A 21,107-nucleotide genomic window follows, 5' to 3' on the forward strand; every position below is an offset into this window, starting at 1 on the left:
TTCTGGAACTGAGCAAAGAATTTTGAATTGCTTTATGTTGATGAAAAGATCCTTTACCATCTGATTTGAAATCCTAGGCTTCATTTTATTTGCTCCTTGTTTTTACCTTTGCATTTCTTTTTATAAAATCATCACTAGGAAAAAAACCCACAATTTAATCCCATATTTAAAAGAGTCTTTTTTTCTTTGTACTTTTATCCTTTTAGTATAACTGGCAATTGGGCTTATCTGTCTAATCATGATTTAAAAAAACCATAACTTAATGCAACATGTGATGAATCACTGTTTGCATGTTTGATTTATTAGAAAGTATTCTGCAATATATATATATATATATATATATATATATATATATATATATATATATATATATAATCTTGAATTGAATTAATTAATTCATTAAAAAAGTACCTAGCCCCTTTGCACCGAAACCTACAATAACAACTGATTGAAATATTCCTGACAGCAGACTGTAATCATGTCCAAATCTGAGCATATGGATGAGTTGTGTATGAGAGGGAGATACTTGTAAAATGATCATACTTGGAACACGCATGCACACACATCACCAACAGCGATCAGCATTTCCATCTGTTAGCTAAGACTTCTGTCTGATGTGCAAGTTATTTCTTTGGGAACAGTACAATCGTAATAATTCTTAAGTCATAGGAAACTGAACATTTATGAATAACGTGGTCCAATGATAAACAAAGAGAATTTTCCTTGATTCTTATGTCAGAAATTGGCTACTTACACAGAACTCAATAATTTATAAGTATATATCTTGGCCCATCTATCCCATTCCAGCAATATTGTTTCTAGCTATCTAAAGAGCCTTTGATATAGCTGCTTCTCCTCCCACAGTGAGACTGAATCTTGGGTTAGCCAAGAACATGGCTAACCATTCATATAAATTCCTGCCTGTGAAAGGTTCTGATAAAATAATTCACTCCAGCCAAGTCTAGATTTTTCTCCATTAGCAGAAAAGCCTCCAGGTGGCATCTCTGCTGAACTGTATCCGGATAACCTGAGCAGATGGTAGTGACAGATCTATTTTATGGAGAGGAGGAATCTAGTGTTTGCACCACTGCAGAAATAGGCATTAATAATCCTGGGAATCTGTGAATATTCATATTACTGTAGCGGCCAAAATTGTGGAAACCTTTTCGGAAAAGTATATTTTTGAGGTTTGATGGCTAATAACACCACTTTTTTTGGGGAATTTCAAGATAATCATATTCCGCTGCTGGAATGGCCTGGGAATAGCCCAGAACTTAACCCAAATTAAAATCTATGCAGCTGACTAAAGAAACTTGTTAGACAGAAGCGACCCAGCAATAAAATCCAGTTAATAGAAGCAATCATTCAATCTTGGTTTCACATTATAACAGCTGCAAAACTAAAAGACTTGGTTCACTCCACGGGAAGATGTTGTAAGGCCCTAATTCATGCTAAAGGTTACCCAACTAAGTATTAACTGACGTGATAATTTTTGTATATCTCGTTTTTTCTATGTGTTTCACTTTTCTTCTTTATACTGTAACTGCGATTCTAATAGCAAATCCTTCATAAATGTTATTGCATTACATTCTTGATTAAATTATCTTTCCATTGATATATAATTTTATGGTACTACTCCAAAAAAAGTGGTGTTATTAGTTAGTTTTAGAAAATACACTTTTCCCAAAAGGTTTCCACAATTTTGGCCACTATTGTAATATGTCAAAAAGGCAGCATGCTTTGATTCAACTCATCAGTCAGAATGTACATCATGGCAAAAGGAAGGCAATTGGAAGATTGGCGCCAGGACTTATTTTGCCAATTGAATACATAATTCCCATTTAGCTTGTATGATTTGGTCCCAAAGGATAAAGAATAGCACATCCTGGCCTGATCATCAGCCAAGGACTATTAATTGCTATTTAAAAAAGAATACAAGGGAACATTAGCTCAGCCTTTTTAGCTTTAATGTATACGTATTTTTGGGTTTGCCAATTTGGCCGCAAAGCAAAATGAGCCAATTTCCCTCTCTTTTTTCCTCCTCGTTCCTTCCCCTGTGTCCTGTTTTTATAGTTTGTAACCCTGTCCTATGATAAGAATAACTTTGGGAGACAGTAATTGTCACAGAAAATGAAATAGAAATAAAATGAAATATGGAAAGCTTCAGGTATTCTTACGCAGGCTATTACTGAACATTCCTCATTGGTATAATTCATTGGTAGAACTTTCATTGGAAATTCTAATTTGTAATTTTAAATTTTCTGGGAGAATTCCAATATTCTAGATTTTATTTTATGGAACCAGATGTTTTGTTTTGTTTTATTATTAAAACTCATGGTGATTGCGACTTTCAGGAAGCTATTCTACCATCACCATAACTATTCCCATGTCACAGCATGATCTATATCTCTTTCTCTCCCACTGAAATATCTAGGAAAATAATACAGGAAATGATAGCCAAAAGCCATACTCCTTATCATCACTAAGTGGAAAGCTCATTCAATTAGTCAGATTTACTTTTAAGTAATACTGCAATTCCATATGTATATACTCAGAAATAAACTCCAGAAAGCTCAGTAGAGTTTACATCTAGGTAAGCAATCAACATAAATCACTCTGGGACAAATATGCCATAGTACTAATATCCTGTTCTATTTAATTTTTGTGGGACCAATTTGATGCTTTATTACTTGAATGAAAGAGTATTATCAATACTGGTAAAATGATTCTCCACAGAAGCATGTCTTGAAATTTTCTTACACTGATATCTCAGAGCTGAATGTTTGAACATTTATCAACCGGTCAACAGGTCAATAGTCAATGGTGAATATTGCTTTCAGGAGTTGGTTAGTTTTTTAGGCTTTATGGAGTCAAATTTAATTCCTGGCAAATGCATGGTGGAAATGAAGACGCTAAAGTACTCTGGGACTTTAGAAATCAGATAGACAAGTATCTGCCATACAACACTTATTAACAGCTGTTGAAAAGAAAGACAAAAAAGGCTGGATAGCGGACATTGGTATACCTGCAGACAGCAGAAGAGAAGAGAAATAACTGAAGAAAATCACAAGATACAAAGCTCTGTAAAGAGAAGTAGAACAACTGTGGCAAAAGAAAGCAAAGATAATACCAATAGTAATAGGTGCTTTGGGTGCAATTCCAAAGCATTTGAAACATCACTTGAAGACCATTGGAATTGACAAAATCACCATCAGACAATTTCAAAAGGCAGCTTTACTTGGAACAAGCTTCTATCCTACAATGATACCTTCAATATTATTAAACAGCATCTGCCCTATTCCAGGACGTGGGGAGGGACTGGATAGGTAGAGAGGAAAAAATGCAAAATCTAGTCTAAACATCTGGCCAATTGAGCGACCAACCATAATAATAATATTCTGTTTTACTCTGAAGTTGAGCCTGGTGGTTTTCCCGGAGGATGGGTTAGAACAAGGACCATGGTCCAACAAAAACAGCCTTATATCCAAAAATTTAGGAACTGAAGCTTTCACTGGCATGGAGATAGTCATAGGAACGGTTTTGCCTGATAAATGCCAGGCTACTTTTGGAAATAAATCTGACTTCCTCACAGTATTGGAGTCTGTGTATATGTGTGGGTGGGTGGGGGAGTCATTTTGGAGAGCAGACCACAGAAAGATAAGTAGTGTTCTGGCTAGACATCGACAGCTGCTCTGCTTCTGACCTTCCTTTGATAAATTTGACACAGATTATCTGGCAGATTTCTGCTTTCAGTATGACTGGCCTAATAGCAGATATCAAAACACAGGTGTGCCACCAGGACACCTAGCTTACTGTGGTTTATAGTCTCATTACTATTTGTGTAAATCTTTCTTCTTTGGGGCATTATTTCTGTTTGTCTCTTTGGAGAGATACATGGCAATGTGCTATGCAGTGAAGTAGCAATTATTAGAGAAGCTATCTGACTGCCTTTGCATTTTAATGAACGGAATGTCACATATTAGCTCCAAAATATAGGGAAAGTTGCTAGTTGAAGCATCAGTGACTAAAATAGTCTTCACACTTGTCAGGACAATGGAGGTCAAAGCAACTTGCATTGCAGACATACAAGCACAGGCAAAACTGTTTATATCTCCCAGGAGTGCTTTACTTCATTAATTTTAATGGATGAGAGACTGTTCAAAAAGAAGCAGTGTGTACTTAAGCAATCCATTAATGTACAATCCATTAATGTGCATAATATAATGTGCATTGTAAATGTCTGTTTAACATCTCATCTTGAATTGTTACCATGGTACCCTTTGAGTCAAACTATTGTGATACATACTAGAAATACTTTTTTTACTCTGGTACTTAGCTTATCTGCACAGTTGCATATGTACCTCACTAAAATCAAATGGTTTAGTTATTTAAATCAATTAATTCTTAAGGGACTTCGCTGCAATAGATTGGTGCAGTGTGCAGTATAGCATAAATAGTGTTGAAGACAAACTCTCTTGTTGGTATCCTACTTTAGAAATAAACACATTTGTAGAAATTCTATTCTCTTAAGTGTGTTATTAAATGTAGTGATTTAACAGGGCCTTATACAGTGGTTAATGTTTGAATAAAGTTTTAAGCTTTTTTGTTATACAGAGTTCTTGCATTTTATTTTCAAATTTAATTATATATTACATTAACAAAAGTTTAATAAAATTCATGTATCTGCAGGGCAGTGCATCATCTAATCATTGATTCTTGAGTAACAATTTTACCGTTTAATTGCACTGAACCAGGCTTGATTTTACTAAAAATTTGCCTGTAGTAATTTTAGCATACAGTACAGAAATCAGCAAAGATTTACAGCCTTGCTGGAAAAGAATACTTCTAATATTTCTAATGTCATTGGAATTTTAAGAGGATACAATAGGCATAGAAAGCTTGCTTTTTCACAAAATAGCAGCCACAGTGGGCATAATCAATCACCAAATACCAATTCGTCAAGTAGGAAATTAGATCCTTGGATGTTCTCTGCCATTCCAGTGAGATTAAAATTCATTCTTGCAAATAATTATGATTCTAGATCTAAATACTGACACTTTGCTTTGCTACTTGCAAGTTAGCAAGACAGCTGGGGCAAGAGCCTAGTCTAACTTCATTCCTTATTTGCACAATGAAATCAGAAACAGAGATTGAAACATACAGTGTTGGAAAGTTATTTCTAAATGAATCGAGTTATTTTGAATTCTGATCTTTTACTGCAATTCTACGGACATTTGTTGGGCTTCTTTTGGGGAATTGTATATGTTTGTGTTGCTCTCAAGCCCATTTTTTTAAAATTTAATACGGGAAAACGTTGTTTTCTTTTTTTAAAAAAAAATCATCTGTACCTATTTTATTTGTGAAGTATGGTAAAGTTACCAAGTTCCATTTATCCATGAGATTTTCTCTTTACTCAGAAGACCTAGTACTTGCTGTTGAGTAGTTGAGGTACCATGGCTTATTAGTAATTAGCACCAATATATTAGCTCATGGTTGAAATGGGGAGTCTTTGGTACTCTCTGAACTTGTTTTCTTGCAGATATTTCATTATCCAAACTAGGTAACATCAAATTAGGTAACAATATCAGCACCAAAGACCCCCCCCTCCAGTAATTAGTAAGTAAAATTACTGTTGAATATTTGTCACTTTTTTCAATTTGCTTATTGTATGAAATGCTGCACTTAAGATTAACTTATTTACCAGTACTCAATGAGCACACTTGGCTGTTTGAATAACTCAGCACTAGCTTTTTTAGTTTACTGTTCCTGAAAGTCTATGTCATCCCAATCTGAGCATCAGCATTTTTTCAACTATGAATCAATTACGCCAACAGCCCTGAAGAAAATAATTAAAACATAAATTACCTGGTCCTGTAAACAAGCATAATGATTCCTTTGAAAATGAAGAGATTATGATCAGAAGATAATTGCTTTTTAATGAATTTATAATATTATTTTCGTAAGTATCAATAAATGCACACTACTGCAGAATATTTATTCAAATGTTTTAGAGTCATAGTTGCATTACATTGCTGTAGAAATATCATTACAGTACAACACCTAAAGAGGCATCTTAAATTTTAGTTATTTTTCACAAAGACAAAATTATCTCATTATAATCATAAACTGTCAAACATTTTTCAAAAAGCACCCATTGATTTAGTAATGTTTAACTAAGAACCTGATAAATAATTTAATAGAATATATCTTGAAATAAATGGTAAAGTAAGCATGAAAAGTACAGAAAAGTCTCGAGGAAAAGATATTGAAGATGTTGATCGCAGAAATAAGAATGAATTTGTCTCACACTCTCAAAATAAGCCAAAGCTTCTGATCTACAGATTATATTAAGCAAAGCCATGAAATTACATTGATAGGCTGAGCCCACAAATACAAAGAAAATAGCACATATGAACACATTATTCATTTAATAGATTAGAATTAATTTCTAAGTTAGATTAGTTTAGCACGTTAATATATATTGAAAATATCAATGTGCTATAAGAAACCGAGTGTTGTGGGCAAGTTTCCAAAAATTCAACCAGCAAGTAGCATACTGGTATCAAATAAATCAAGCATTCCCCAAGCTTGATATCTAGATATATTGATTGAGAAATCAATGGGGATTGTAGTCTAAGACATCTGGAAAGCACCTGAAATTGGTAGGTTAACAGTCAATGATAATGGCCATTCCAAAGAATAGCACATACAAATAAAGGCAGCACTCCTTGCTTTCAAGGGTATTTCAACCTGAGGTTCTACCATCTGCTTTTGAAAACCTATGATTTGCTATGCTTTTCTTTACGGATGTGCTAAATTCTCTTCCCCAATCCCCATACACTCCCCTCCCAAAACACTTTATGCGGGTCTATATAGTATTTGCTTTGGTTTCACAGTTTGAAAAAATTATGCAATATTTGCTTTGGTTTCATGGTTTGAAAAATTTAAAGACAGAATATAAGTGGATTCTCTAAAGGGAAATGTTCCTGAACGTGCAGATAGGGAAGAAACGTCTGGACATGGGGCTTACTGAGATCTTTTCTATTGATGAATAACATGAATAACGTGTAATGTCACTCTGCTTCTTAATTGGTTCATCCAGGATTCTTTCTTCAGATCAGTTGGACAAGAAATAATGGAAAGACAAATGCTTAACATGAAACTGGGTACAGTACTAGTTCACACAAAAGGTGTGATCCTTCCTTCATCCTCCCCATTAGTTATAGAAATCTGCATGGAGGAACAAATTCATCCACCTACACTGATGCGACTGCTCACTCAGAAAGATCATGAGAACCAACTCTTCTTTCCCAAAAAACAGAAAGACATTATTGCTCAGGATGATAGTAATAATGCCTGCACTCTTCCACTTTTTGATGAAGCATGCAACTTTCAAATACAGCTTATAGGACCAATAACTTCCAGCTGTTATGCAATCATTTTGAGGAAGGTCAGGTCACCAAGACATTATTTAGAAGTCTCCTAAGGCCTGTTACTTTTTTTTTTTTAACAGCAAGCAACCTGTTTCTTTCCTAGCTAGTCATGGGAAGAACTTTGAAACATTAAGGATTCAGTTTGCCTTCTTTCATTTTCATTTTCCTTCTCCATTCTCCTTTTTTTCTTGCCTTTTGTGTAGTGTTTTTTTTTTCCCTGAATGATAAGATTAATTGCAAGGAGTGTCTGATATTTTAATTTCTAGAAGGGTAGCCTCTGACAACAAAGTATTGAAAAGCTCGGGGATATGTCAAAGACTAGCAAAGTTGTTATCACATGACATTTTTTTGGGGGGGGGGGGGGAATCACAGCTACTTGTTAGATGTTTGAATAGAAATTTGTGATTCTAGTCTCATCTTTGTAATCTAAAAGGCATTTGAGAGGCTTTGGGGCTAAAGATCATGGTAAGGTTTTAAATAAATAAACCAAAATGTTGGCTATAATTCCAAAAATTACATTGTGAGAGCATTGGCAGAAGGCCTTATAGTATAAAATGTTCTTTCTGTGTTCTTGTATCTAGTGATGTTATAGCGAATTGCATGGAGATATCTAATGCTGGCAAACTCAGCTGTCTTTTTCTCAGTGAGTGTAGAACATCCTTCCCCAACTAAGCATTCTCAGATAAGTTGGATTTCAAGTCCCAACAATTCATCTGGAGAGTAGTCTACCTATTTGGAAGGACTTCAATATATATATAGTTAAGTAATGTTTGCATGACAGAGCTTGCTTGCAGCAGTAAAGTAGTGGAGAACAGCAAAAGAGCTGAAAGAATAAGAAAAGAGAACGAGACAGAGGAAAGGTTGGTGTCCTGTTGTGTGTGATGAGGGGACAACTGAAATTGATAAATTTATCAATATAATGAAAAAGGTAGTACACAAGTATTTTATCCAAAGTTAAACAGTTGTGAGAAAGGAAGCATTCAGAAATATAATCCTTGTTTGGGATGTCAACATTAAGGCTTCAGTAAACTCCAAGAGTACATTTTCCTATTCCAAGTGCTTTGGAAATTGGTGTTAGAATGTTTTTGGCCCACTTTCCAGGCTCAAGAAGTTCTGATACCTTTGGCCAAGCTTCAGAAACATTGATCACTCACCACAACCAAGTGTAATATTCAAACTATTTTAATTTGCCAGGCATTTCTAAAAAGAAGCATTTGCCAAACAAAACCACCTCAGTGCAGAAGTGAAAAGTGTGATAAATTTTAACTGTATAGTGGTTGGCTAGATATTTTCTAGACATTTTTAGATTTCAGGCATGAGATTTGTACAATCTCATACATACATATTTTCAAACTTTTGATTCCACTTAGTAAACCTGTTCGATTGATAAATCGACAGGTTTATAAATGATAGGAAAATGTGATCAGTTTCTTTATATTTACCGGTAACCTATCCAAAACTATAAAAGTTTAAAATTTATATTTTACCCATTGAAACAAAGGGTAGAATAATCTTTAGTGTCATTTATTTTAAGCATATTAATACATACCATCCAGTATATATTTCATAATATAACAAAAATAAAATTCCAGAATAAAGTTAATGGGACTTTATTTTCATTATGAGCCAAATCACCAGGATTCAAAATCTTAAAAAAATGTCTTGAACTAAAATAAATAACTTGCAGTTTTCCAAATCCAATTTCTGCTTCCATCATCCTTAGTCTGCAGTTCCTCTTTTATTATTCAATTAAAAAGAATAGAATTGATGATGCCATCAAATCCAGTAGACCAATGTTTTTCAACCTCAGCAAATTTAAGTTGTATGGAGTTCATCTTCCAGAATTTCCTCAGCCATTCAGTTCGTCATTCAGTTATGCATGCTTACTTGTAATGTATTTATGGAATTCAGTGATGTTTACTGTTTAATAAATGTACACTGTATAGGATTTTGTTCTTCATGTCTCTTCAGACATATTGTTTGACATCTGTATGTTATCAGGTCAAGAAAATCTTGGACGGTAACAAAAAAATATCAATGGCCTCATTTTTATAGATACAAATACTTGCAAAGATAAACTTTTATTCTTTTCAGGAACTGACTCTCAGATTTTGGAATGATTGTGTTTCCCCAGCTTTTTTGCTAAGTTTATATCTTGATGCATATAGACAAATAGAAATAACTTTGCAATATACAATGTTTTTTTTTAACTAAACAAAGCTTTTTAAAATCGTATTACTGAGGAAATTTACCCACATATTTATCCAAACCACAATTTTTCTCCCTAATCTCTCACAAATTGGTTTTTCTTTCTATTGTCCTAGTAATTGTGAAATACATATTTTATCTGGCCATATATTTAAGATACAATTACAGTTATGGCACCAGCTTTTAAAATTCCTAATGTACCTTTCTACCAAAAAGGCTGAAGATACTTGTCCATTTGCAATGGACAGTCATTGGATGCAAAGAAAAGGAAGAAAATACTTTTCTCATTGGTTCTTTCTTAGATGTCCCCTATAAATTGGACATATAACATTTTCTCAGACAAAGACTGGAAACGTGTATTTGCCAAGATAAAATGCTAGTCTGTTCTAAACAAACTTTTAAGTAATGAAATATTAGAAATCGCTACACACCAAGGTAATGCAGAAAGAGGTTGAAATTCCTAACCTGTTAAAAATAAAATACTGTACGTCATTTGACAAGATATCAGCTTGCGGATATTTGTCAAAATGAAGGTTTTATACTACTGTTTTGCTTGTAGACAACACCGAAAGGAATTGGAATTGGTAGTATTAGACCACTTCTGAATGCCATAAAAGATATTCAAAAATGTTCCGGAAATGAAGAGCAGGCATAATAAAACCAGAGCAAAAAGAAAGGATCTCTAGGGATGAGGCCATAATTAAATAAATAAGGGTACATCTACCTTGAATAGCTGCTGTTGGCCAAATCGGAAGCAGATGGGATACATTTTTGAAGAAATCCAGGCTAACTGGACTGTGTTCAGAAAGATAAAAGCCTTTGCTGAGAACAATTTTTCACTTAATGCAACGGAGAGGAAGTCCTACACTCAAGTGGGCAACAAGCGATGACACATGGTTCAAGTAACATGGGCCTCTGTGAAGAAAATGGGGCAGAGCCTTGTCACCACCCCCCAAAGGAGCATACAAAGGATAACTCTATTTAGCAAGATGAAAAGCAGAGGCAGTTTAATGTAATTGCTAATTATCAGATCCCTGGCAGACATTAGCACCTGTATTAGCTTTTAAAACATTGAATAGATCTTGGAAAGATTTGAGCAGAGAAAACTGGAAAATGCACGCAACCCATGCATTCCAGAAAAGACTGTAAGAAAATCATGTTGCTGCAATAGTCAGCAGAAGTGATTTCCTCAGGTAAAGGTCGTTACAGTATAGAAAGAGATCTTTAGAAACAGAATCCTCTGTGTAATCTGATGATTCCCGTGTTAGTCATCCATACAAAGAGATTTTACCATCTATCAACCTTCTCTTCAAATTTCCACTATTGCCCTTAATATAAACAACAGATATTATGTGGCCTGCAGAATTCAAATCAAGCTTGAATAACAAACCTTCATTGCTGTGGGTGTAAATAACACCATCTCAACACAATGGGTTAAGAACAGTGGTGAAATCCAAATTTTTTTACTACCGGTTCTGTGGGCGTGGTGTGGTTGGTGGGTGTGGTGTGGCTTGGTGGGCATGGCAGGGGAAGGATACTGCAAAATCTCCATTCCCACCCCACTCCTGGGGGAAGAATACTGCAAAATCTCCATTCCCACTCTGAGGCCAGCCAGAGGTGGTATTTGCTGATTCTCTGAACTACTCAAAATTTCCGCTACTGGTTCTCCAGAACCTATCAGAACCTGCTGGATTTCACCCCTGGTTAAGAACCCCTGATACAGAGAGTGATGTGTTCTCTTTACTCTAATATCAACTGATCCACTGTGGCATTTTGGAATTCAGCCCTGGATAATAATGGAAATTTTACCATTAGGGATGGAGATCAGGAGAATCCTCCCATCAATTTGACCTTTGGGTCTTCAAAGTGCTGCTCCTCCCTCCCTCCCTCCCTCCCTCCCTCCCTCCCTCCCTCCCTTCTTTCTTTCTTTCTTTCTTTCTTTCTTTCTTTCTTTCTTTCTTTCTTTCTTTCTTTCTTTCTTTCTTTCTTTCTTTCTTTCTTTCTTTCTCCAGGGATCTATCAGAAATGTTAATCCGTCTCTCTTGATTTCCAAATTGGACTCATTTGAGAAGAAGTGTTAATGTTTTCCTGCTTCAGGAGAAACACTTTTTAAATTTGAACTTCATTTAAAAAAAAACAAAACCAACCCTGCCTGGGCTCCACATGCTTTCCCAGTAGATGTGGAAGTGTGATGTAGAATTTGAAACAGAATGGGTTTTGGATATAAAAGTTAGTTTGGCTCAGAAAGGCTGTGTGTAAGCAAAGGATTAATTGACTTCTGCTGGCCATGTTAGGCCTCTTCCAGTCAGTTAGCCTGGTTTAACATGCTGTCACATAATCCATTTTAGAGTGAAAGCAGGAAGGTAGAGATTGGAAAGAACAGAATCTGTGTAAATCTGTCTTCAATCATTTCAAAGGGCATGATCTGTCAATGAAAGCATCTTCTCTTATGAGTCTCTTTGAAATGGGCTGTTCAAGCTTATACCATCAATTTTATTTAAAGAAGCCATTGCTTATTCATTCTATCCATATGCATCCGCCTTGTATCCTTCCCCTCCCCTAAACATCCTCCTACCATTTTTTGGAATAGATTATTGGAAGATTGTAAGAAAACACACTCGATATAACATTATCTAATATGGAAACTAATAACTAAAACATGACATCAACTTAAGAAGTCTATGAATAAGATGCAATTCAAATCCCAAAATTAAATGGTAATTAAATCACTTTTTAGAGTATCTTTTCATTAACAAATTTATAATTATTCAATTAGTTTTATGGATTATTCTGCCCATCTGGGACTAGGCTTTACATGTTCAAGACATGAAGCTGCCAAGCCAAGCATGTGGTTTATGAATTGAATGGATTTTGGAATGTTGTGTTCATATCTTAGCATAATAGACACATAATTCATTTCCCACTAAAAATGGTAAACAGTTTGCCATTTCTGATCACTGTTGATAGGTTTGCTGTTTTTATACATATTTAAATATTTAATACTTCAGAAAAATCCTGTAATCCACATGGATAAAATGATCTGTGAATTTACTGTAGAGTTTGAAAAGCAGCATTATGAAAACTAGAGAAGTGATTGTGAAATTTAATTCGATGTTCCTCTTCCTGTTACAAAACCTCTGATTCTCAAGAGAGGAAAGAAAAATAATAAAAGGGGGAAAGATTGTTAATGTGTCAGGTTACACAATCAATATCAGTGTCTTATGACTTCCTGGCTAATGTTTTAGGGACAGCCTTAGACTGCAATTTGGTATTTTTATAGGACTTTAATAGATAATAAATAATTATTGCTATACACCCCTGACATAGCGAAAAAAAACTATAGTGTTGGGCTTATTACTGAGGGACTGAGGACTGAGCATGTCCTATTTATTTCTTAAGTATTTTTAAACAAATTTCAATGGTGAAGATTTTAATCTCCTCTACTGGGTGAAATGTAATTCACATACATTGGAAGTTGCTCCTATAAAAATCTTCTTCATGATTTTTCTGAGTCATTCCTCACTCTCCTGTCTGATGAGAGTAAAATGCAATTGTAATGAATAAGAAAGTTAATAATTGAGTAAATGGGTATTCCCCCCCCCCCTCATTGTTTTAGACTGAAATAGTTAACCCAACCTAAGAAGAAAAATTTGCCTGAGAATAATGCTTTCATATGCATGGCCAATATTGATATTCTGAAAGTGCATCCAAATCACAGAACCATCTGGAAGCATCTTTTGATGTGGATAGGAATATACATTCCTATTTGAGACCATGAGCTATTTGTGACTGAACTGGGGCCGTTTTGTCTATTGTTTAATATTTTGTCTTCATTTCACGACTTTTTTTTCTTAATGCTAATTGATTTGAAAAATAAAATTATGAGCAAACGAAAGTTAATTGAAAAAATAAGTTGGCTTGCAGATTGGCTCTGCCTTTTTGGGAGGGTATGATATTTCTTTTTCCTCTGCTTCCTTCCAAATACCCTTGGGGACTCCCTTGGCAGGGAGTAATCATGCCAACTGCACATCACACCCATGCTATTTCTTAATACTTCCTTGTATCTCAAGAGAATAGCAGCAGCTTTTTGTATTTATTGCTGGATGTTTGTATTTTTGTACTTTTATTCACTGTGCAAAGGAACTCCATTCCTTTGCTTGGCATTATCCTACAGGACGAAACAGTAGATTTTGTTTTGAAAAATGAAATGGATTCAATCTTTGGTGTGGCGAAGACAAAGAAAGGGACATACTGCCATCATTTAAAAAGCTTTGTTTATATAGCTAGGTACTACCTGCAGAATTATAGCTGTGCAAATCTTTTATTAACATAAGAGAAACTTCTGTTGCTGCTTTGGAAAGCTGGCATGGTTACTTCAAAAGATGGGCTTATCTGTCTGTGGGAATGTGCATGAACAGCTTGCTTTGCTTAGTTGTACTCTTAGTACAAGTGTCATCTGAGTCACTGTGTGAGTGGGTGGTCCTGGAAATCAAAGTAATTTATTCAGTCAGTCAAATCTGTGTATGCACATGCATAGATAACCTCTTTGAAGCAGCTATGTACATGAGCCTCTCAGGAGACTTGGTGGCTTTAATATTTTAAAGAGGAAGGGTTTCCTCAAGCTTTCTTGCTTTATAAAGCAACTCTCTAGCAAGCTTTGTTCTATTACAATAGGGCCCTGCATCAGTTGCCAATAGCTATCCAAAACAGCTTTGGGTACAACTCAAAGTCCTAGTTTTGACCTATGACCCTTTATATGGAATGGTGATGGGTACCACTTTCTCCATCCAGTATTGGCCCATCCAGCAGGTTCATCACTTTAAAAAAATGAGGGAAAATGAATCCAGAAGTTGTTGTTTTGCTATTGTAGCCCAGCCTTATGGATTAGTGGCCCCTTAGACCCAAGGCCAGTGGTAGGATTCAGCCAGTTCGCACCTATTCGGGAGAACCGGTTGTTAACTTTCTAAGCAGTTCAGAGAACCATTTGTTGGAAGAAATCTTATTTTGTTTTTTTTCCCCACTTTACAGGGCTAATCCTGTAGGAAAGGCAGGAAGGAAACATTCTGGTGTTGTTTCTAGCCTAAACTTTATTGCCATGTTTACAGAAACTTCCTCTCTGGTTAACCCTTATTACATTGTAACAGCTAAGGCGAAGCGCGCATCGATGTGAGTGACGTTGAGTTGGCCATGCCCACACGGTCACATGACCACCGAGCCACACCTACCCAGCTGGTCATTAGGGCAGAGAACCAGTTGTTAAATTATTTGAATCCCACCACTACCCAAGGCCCCATTTGTTGCAATGTTCCAGAAGTTATTTAACAAACAGCTTTTCTAGGAAGCATTTGGAAGTTAGTCCGTTGTCTCCATTTTTATTTATATTTTTTTGATTTGTTAATGCTGCTCAGTATTTGCCTCATCAAAATTATCACCATAAAAATTGTTTTGTGATGCTAAGTTCTTGTATGGATCTAATTATGTTATACTGTGGATTTTTTAATGTTCTTGTTATTCGTAGTGTCAATGTTTGAACCATGATTATGATTATAATTGTTCAGGAGTCCCTAGTAGATTTGGCAGTATACAACTAGAATAAACAAAATAAAAACATTATATACTACTTAGTTTATTTTTCTTTTCTTTTAAATCTACCCTTGTGTATCTCTCAATAGATACACAAAGAGAGAATAAACTGGCACTGATGAAAGAAATTTAATTAGTAGCATATGTATTAGTAAATAATTACAGTGTAGTTAGATTTAAACATTATGTGCTAGAGTTAGCATTGGGTAATGCTCATCAACTTGGATGTGAGAAGTGTACAAATATAATTCATTGTTTGGCAAATGGATTTTAGAACTTGAATATTTAGTGGCAATTAATTCAAAGAAAATTTGTTCATATTTCTGGAACTTCCAAATCATTTAATAATATAATATGCATCTGAAATGTATCTTTATGCTACTACCCCTGCCCCCCAAAAAAGATTTTTCCTCAAGAGTATATAGAACATTGGGCTTTTAGAGATAACCACTTCCTTAACTGACCACATTTAAAGGATAACCACTGCAAGATGATATCAGTTTTTTTAGTCCTGTAAATACTAGTAACACAACCACAATTTTTAGGTCAGACGTTTTTGCTATTCCATTTACTTGTGGCAAACAGATCATATAACTTACTTGCCACAAACAGAATGGTGATCTAGGTAGATTTATTCACCTTGAAGAAAATCAGATGGTGCTTCTCAGTTACTAAGGCTCAGATGTAATATAGAAATCCTGTCATATTATATTGTTGCAGTAATTAATGGTTAAAATGCTCAACAAAACCATTTATGTCTGGCATGTGCCATAAGGATTATAGTGTGTAATTGAATTCACAGAACACTTTCTCTAGAGATCCTGAACATGGGATTGTGGAAAGAGTACAGAGGGATAGGTCAAATGCTACTTTCAGTGACAGTTATGTTGAGGTGGACTTATAAATTCTATAATGCCATTGAAATATAATATTGTGGAATGCCCAATTTAGGAATGAAGAGGTTTAACATCTATCATGCTCTGTATCCTATTTCATTCCATTCTTAGAACATCCTGTTACACCAGTTGAGATGTACCTTTACATTTTTTTGAATCAAATTGAATTCTGGTGATTATATGGATGTGTTCAGGTAGTTGTTTGGCAAATATAGGCTACTGCTGTCTTCCAGGGTATTTTTGTTTTCAAACTGTCTACTTTGCAGGACTAGGGTTTCCTGCTAATTCAAATACTAACCAGATCCAACTGGGTCAGGAAGACCACTCAGATTCAGCCAATAGTACTACTTGAGCTGGACTGAACATCATCCAAAATAAGTGCAATTAGAAATTTGAAGGGATTCATTGGATTCTGTTAGGATTCTCATTTTTTGGTCTAAAGTCTGGAATGGCTGAGGGGTAGGTAAACTATTATTGTGACACGCTTTTCATCTATGCTTTGATCGACATTATAGAGAAAATATGTTGCTGTTACTATGCTTGTAAAGCCAGTAAAAATTTTAGATTGCTGAACATAAAGCTTGAATATAAGTTGGATTTAAAGTCTAAGGAAACATGGGGTGAGAAAGAGATGAAAAGAGGAAGAGAAGCAGCATTGTATGGTAGCCTCTTGTTTATTAAAATTTTATTAAATTTTATTAAATTTATTAATATTAAATTTATTAAACATAAATTGTTTCAACTCCTACCCTCAAAATGATGCTATAGAGCATTGCCCACCAGAACAACTAGACACTAAAAACTAGAACGCCATCACTCTGTTAAACAAATAATTCCCACAACACTGTCAAACTAGTTATTAAGTCTGCATTACTATTAATCTTCTCATCCCATCTCGTCCCACTTATGACTGTATGACTGTAACCTTGTTGCTGGAATCCTTAGCATTTATATTGACTGTTTCCTAATATGATTTGATTGCTTATTTGTTCCCTATGACTATCATTAAGTGTTGTACCTTATGATTCTTGACAAATGTATCTTTTCTTTTATGTACACTGAGAGCGTATGCACTAAGACAAATTCCTTGTGTGTCCAATCACACTTGGCCAATGAAGAATTCTATTCTATTCTATTCTATTCTATTCTATTCTATTCTATTCTATTCTATTCTATTCTATTCTATTCTATTCTATAAAATCAAGTAAATTATTCATGCTGTTTAAAATACAATCCCTTCAAAGTAATATTATTTTATTTGTTTTCTGATATTTTTGAAATGAATTGCTTTCGATAAGAAGTTTTCAGCTGAAAACAATTTTTCAAGAGTCAAATTTAAACAAACTTATTGTACATAATAAATGTTCATTATGTATAACAATAACCTGTATTGATTATAATAAGGTTACCTTTCGCTATACATCATAATTATAATTTCAATTTAGAAATGTAATTGCCCTGATCTCAATATTCTCAATATTATTAAAAGGAGTATTAACCCGGGGTTTTTTTTCGTTTTAAAAAAACTAATGTTGTGTTAAATGCACCACACTTAGAGTTGATATATGAAATATATTCTGTACAGGTTGAAACTTTGTATGTATGGTAAATTGAACCCAAAGCATGGCCTTAAATACTTCCAGACTTTGAAGGATTTAGATCCAAACCTTGATCACTCAGCCACAGTATTTTGATATTCCTCAAGCAGCAGCAGTTGCTTAGAGCAGACTTGTCCAACTGATGCTAAATGCTTAGATTACAACTCCAATTAACCTCAGCCAATACTTCTGCCAAAACCTGGGAGAAATGTTGATAAAGTAGATTCTTCATCAAGAATAACCAATGTTCCCATAGAAAAATTTCTCTTGAGAGAACAAATCAGTCTTAAGAGCAGATGAGAAAGGTCATGAAATACTAAAACATACTAAAACCAAATCTGAAAATGTTTAGATTTGTTTTTCCAGACAGCCTTGGTTTCACGGATACATTTTATTTCAAATCTGTGAAATAACTCTTGTGAAATAGAATGCAGTTTGAATCAGAACTAACTCTTGGCCATCATGACCCTTAGAAAGTTAATCAAGTAAAGTCCCACTTGAGCAAAAACTTTCTAAAATAATGGCAGTAAGTAAAATAAATAACTGAGGTTTGGACAGTTGGCAGAAATGGTGATAATGATTCATGGAGTTTAAAGAGAAGGAATCATTATTTTTCACTTGAAGACTAGTACTGTTAACCACGTTGTAAAAATGTGCTTTAGGATATTTGCAGTAGATAGGAATCAATTTGTCATTTGATTTTTATGTACAAAGAACACTTAAACATAAAGTAAAGAATAGATGGAACAAAAAAGAAAGCCAGTATTGTGTAATAAGTACTATTATACTTGGACTGGAGACATCCATGTGAAGTCTACTGTACTCTCAAATACTCTTATTTAGCTACTTAATCTCTCTTAGCCCACCCTATAATGCAGAATGTATTCATTAATTTACATAATGCTACACATTTATGTAGTCTATAAGTTGTACTCTGTATGTTTTATTAGAAATTATACAACCCATGACCTGTTGGATCATCATTTCAGATATATTTCCTTACCTAAACAGATAAGCAGAATCATCACAGGTGGGCAAAAAAACCACCCCCACTGGTACAGGGAACAACTTTTGACTTCCTGCCAGCCTTCCCATTGATGTGGCAAGGACTATCAGAAAACATGTGGCTGACTATGACAGCATGGCAGTGTAGCACTGCAAAATTTGCATTGCAGTGCTGCAGCAGTCAAAGCTGCTAATAGAACTCGCCTGAAGATTCTTGAAATTTCAATCCTGCTGAAGTAACGGTTCCCACATTTTGGACACATTCTTTAAGTTAGCCCATCTGAGGTTGTTGTTGTTAGTTGCAAAGTCACGTCCGACCCATCACGACCCCATAGACAACATTCCTCCAGGCCTTCCTGTCCTCTACCATCCCCCAGAGACCATTTAAGTTCACGCCTGCTTCAGTGACTCCATCCAGCCATCTCATTCTCTGCTGTCCCTTTCTTTTTTTGCCCTCAGTCATTCCCAGCATTAGGCTCTTCTCCAGTGAGTCCTTCTTCTCATTAAGTGGCCAAAGTATTTGAGTTTCATCTTCAGGATCTGGCCTTCTAAAGAGCAGTCAGGGTTGATCTCTTCTAGGACTGACCAGTTTGATCGCCTTGCAGTCCAAGGGACTCACACGAGTCTTCTCCAGTACCAATTGAGGTCAAAGGCCTCAATTCTTTAACACTCAGTTTTCCTTATGGCCTTTGGCCATAAGGTACTTAGGTACTTTGATTCAAAGATTGTTGGCCTACAATCTATTTTTGTCCAATTGCAGGTAACAAACAGATAAGAATTTTTTAATGGTGTTTAGATTGTAACAGTTTGCAACATAATAACAATAGTATGAAAATGAAATTTTTGTTACAGGGACAAATTGAAGGGAGAATCCCAGGTAAGCCAGCTTGAGTTTCTGGAGGAAAGATGGGTAGATTGATAACAGATAACAGTAACAGAGTTGGAAGGTATCTTGGAGGCCATCTAGTCTAACCCCCTGCTCATGCACTAGACCTGTATTAGGGATTTGAACTGCCGAACTGCTGACCTTTCTGATCGACAAGCTTAGTGTCTTAGCCACTGAACCACCTAGTGATGGTTGGATGGATCAATGGATGGTTCAGTATCAATGTTTTGGAAATAAATTATGATAGCAACCTAACAAAAGCAAATTCTGGGATACAACATGGCATAAAAGAGCCGTGGTGGCGCAGTGGTTAAAATGCAGTACTGCTGGCTAATTCTGCTGACTGACAGTTGCCTGCAATTTGGCAGTTCGAATCTCACCAGCCTCAAGATTGACTCAGCTTTCCATCCTTCTGAGGTTGATAAAATGAGGAGCCAGTTTATTGAGGGGAATATGCTGACTCTGTAAACCGCTTAGAGAGGGCTGTGAAGCTATAAAGTGGTATATAAATCTAAGTGCTACTGCTATTGTTGGTGTGTGCCTTTAGAATCTCTTAAAAGAAAGGCTCTGGTTTTTATTAGCAACTTGGTTTAGCTGTTCCCGTGCTACTTTTCCATATGTTACCTACACACACTGAAGCATAAGAACCATTATATCTGATAGCAGTAAGCTTTGAGGAGTAAATAATGGGATCTTTATGCAGCTGGGCTGGATCTTTTGTCAGTGAGGGATAGTATGTTAATCAAAATAAATTATGGACATCCCTTCTTTCCACTTGCTGATTCACTCTTCTTTTTTCTGCCTTTCAAGGTGGCAAGGTCAAGAAATAGGCATGGCAGGAATGCTCTTTATTATTGTAGGCTAGAGTGACAGAATCTTGAAATCCCGTCAAGAGTTTCTGTCTGCCTCATCTTATACCAAGCAAAATCAAGGTGGGATTATTTTTGAGTTTTTTCCTCAGGCAGTCCTCCACTGAATAGTCTTTTCTGAAGGTTCCCCTTTAATGGTTCACTCATTTATTTCCCATTCCAAAGATCAGGTCTACATTCCTTCACACCTTCCCATTTCGAAAGCTTCAGAATAAGAGCCATATTTGGGCAAATAACTTGCTGAGAGTTTTGAAATATGGTTATATCTTTCTTGGGGAAAGTTACAAATATTTATACAAACAGGAACTCCGTGCCATTGGCCTGAATTTGAATTGAGACCAATAGTTAATTTCTTTACTATTTCCTGCCAGTTTTTCCACACATGATGCCTTTGAAGGAAGATAAAAATCACTCATTGTGAAGGAGATAGTAAAAAAAAAACATTTTAAAAACAGCTTTTCAACATTCTTGAGCATAATTCGGCACCCATACAGCCTTCCATTCTGGCAGCAGATTTAAAAAAAGAAAAAGTATTCTAGTTTTTTAGCTGCATGACGATAAATCACATTTTTGCCTATTTGATTTGGGTTTCAGATGTCCTTAGTTATGAAAGTCTTGGTGTGTACTTT

General features: G+C 35.3%; 1 protein-coding gene across 1 annotated transcript in view; it reads left to right on the forward strand.

Annotated features, from left to right (window-relative positions):
* Window positions 1-21,107, forward strand: part of TRABD2B (TraB domain containing 2B) — a 227,164-nt gene that overhangs the window by 33,047 nt on the left and 173,010 nt on the right. The gene's annotated exons all lie outside the window — the stretch shown is intronic.

This window comes from Pituophis catenifer, unplaced genomic scaffold (assembly GCF_029215685.1).
Source record: "Pituophis catenifer annectens isolate HBS135680 unplaced genomic scaffold, rPitCat1.0.hap2 SCAF_3, whole genome shotgun sequence".
Lineage (NCBI taxonomy): Eukaryota > Metazoa > Chordata > Lepidosauria > Squamata > Colubridae > Pituophis > Pituophis catenifer.